This window comes from Artibeus jamaicensis, unplaced genomic scaffold (genome assembly GCF_021234435.1).
Source record: "Artibeus jamaicensis isolate MK-2021 breed Jamaican fruit bat unplaced genomic scaffold, CSHL_Jam_final contig_466, whole genome shotgun sequence".
Classification (NCBI taxonomy): domain Eukaryota; kingdom Metazoa; phylum Chordata; class Mammalia; order Chiroptera; family Phyllostomidae; genus Artibeus; species Artibeus jamaicensis.
The window spans coordinates 1,106,997-1,109,548 of record NW_026521844.1 but is presented as its reverse complement, the minus strand read 5'-3'; positions in this window follow the sequence as shown (position 1 = coordinate 1,109,548).

Genomic DNA, 2,552 nt, shown 5'->3' with positions numbered 1-2,552 from the left:
AAACTATTTTTCTTGTTTAATTTTAAGTGAGCAGCATATTTATAATTATATATATATATATATAAAGATTTTATTTATTTCTTTAGAGGGGAAGGGGAAGGGAAAGAGGGAGGGAGAGAAATATCAATGTGTGGTTGCCTCTCATGTGTCCCCTGCTGGGAACTGGCTTGCAACCCAGGCATGTGCCCAGACTGGGAATCGAACTGCAGTTGTTTGGTTCTCGGACCTGTGCTCAATCCACTGAACTATACCAGCCAGGGACATATTCATAATTTTGACAAATAAGTTATTATAAAGAACCTTAGGACTATTAATTGTGAGCTATTATAGAAAAATGAGTATGATTATTGGTATTTCTAAGTAATTTAAAATTTCTTTGTCAAACAATAATTCAGGTACTGATATTTTCGCCAGTTAAACAAATGTCACTAGTTTCAAAGAAAAAAATAAGATGATTGTTATGCAATAATACCTCAACCAAACAGTGCCAATGTTATACAATTAGCTATTAAGGTATAGGGCCACTTTTCCCAATATCCCCACAAAGCAAAAAAACAAAAACAAACAAGCAAACATGCAGGATCACACGTGTACCCATGAGTGCACACACACATAATTTCTTTGATTTTGGTGTTCAATTAAGCTCACATTTTTTCTCTTGACTACATTCAAAACATCCATTTCCATGTGACTTTCTATAGTCTTTAATCCTAGCACCTGGCTTCTGCAGTCCTTGCTGCTGAAACTATGTACTTCAGTATACTTGAAAATGAAAATCAAAACACTAAAAATGTTCTTTGTATCTACCACACATTACAGTTTTAATAGCTTCTATTATATTTTTGCCAATAGACCATTCTACTGCTGCTTGAAAATTCTTTTTTTAATTTAATATATTTTTAAAATTTATTTAATTATTGTTCAAGTACAGTTTTCTGTTTTTTACTCCCATCCCAGCCCCCCCCCGTGCTCCCCACCTCCGTTCCATTTCCACCCCCCTTAGTTGTTGTCCATGTGTCCTTTATACTAGTTCCTGTAAATCCTCCCCCTTTTCCCCCCTGAAATTCTCTCCCCTCTCTTCTCTGGTCACTGTCCCCTCTGTTCTCTTTTTCAGTGTCTTTGGGTATATTTTGCTTGCTTGTTTGTTTTGTTGTTTAGGTTCCTGTTAAAGGTGATATCTTATGGTATTTGTCTTTCACCACCTGGCTTATTTCACTCAGCATAATGCTTTCCAGTTCCATCCAAGCTGTTGCAAAGGGTAGGAGCTCCTTCTTTCTTTCCGCTGCATAGAATTCCATTGTGTATATGTACCATAATTTTTAAATATATTTTATTTATTTATCTTTAGAGGGGAAGGGAGGGAGAGAAATATCAATGTATGGTTGCCTCTCATGCGTCCCCTGCTTGGAACTAGCCTGCAACCCAGGTATGTGCCCTGACTGGGTTTTATTACCATAATTTTTTGATCCGTTCATTTACTAACGGTCACCTAGGTTGCTTCCAGCTCTTGGCTATTGTAAATTGTGCTGCTATGAACATTGTGGTTCATAGGTTCTTTTGGATTGTTGTTTTAGGGTTCTTAGGATATAATCCCAGCAGTGGAATTGCTGGATCCAAAGGCAGGTCCATTTTTATTTTTTTTTAGAAAATTTCATACTGTTTTCCACAGTGGTTGTACCAGTCTGCAATCCCACCAACAATGGATTAGGGTCCCCTCTTCTTCACAACCTCTCCAACACTTGTTGTTTGTTGCTTTATTTATGATGGCTATTCTGACCGGTGTTGGTTGAGAATTTTTAATCTCTTAAGGCATTTTATCATTGACTCCTCTCATGTATGTTTAGCAGAAGTTTGTCTTCTTGTATTTTTCCTCCATTAGTTCTAGTTTTCCCACTTGGCCAACATAATAGTTTGTTTTTAGTTCTCACCCACTTTGAACTGCACTTTAAAATGACAATACTATAAAACTAATGGTGTTAAATGCTACATGAATAAATGCTGAGAGTTTGTATAGTACTCAAGATGATTTGTGGAAAAAGTCTTGGACAAATATCAATATATATGGATGGGGTATATTTTAAGAAGAAAAAATAGCATGCAGAGAAGAATGTAAGTAAAAAAAGTTGTCATTAGGCCCAGGTGAGCCGTTTAATCTGATTTAGATGTTGGGGACATTTAGATGCAGGGGAGTAATGGGGGTTGGACTGCAAATTCAAGTTAAGGAAATATTCCAGAGGACTGTAAATATCTGACTAAAATTTTTGAATTTTGTTTAGTACAAAGTGTAAATGTTTTGAAAATATTTAATATGGTATTTAAATATTTGAGTTAATCTTTATAGATATTGATGTTGAGCCAATATAAGGAATTAGCATGAAAAAATACTAGTAAAATATTATGTTATTAGTCACTGATAAAATAATGTTTGAATTGGGGTGATTACAAGAAGAATTACAGGATGGTTGTGTTTTAAAAATAAGCACTAAATGCCAAGCATTGAATAATGCTTTACATTCACTCTCTGAAACCATCTCATGATAGAGAAACTCTGA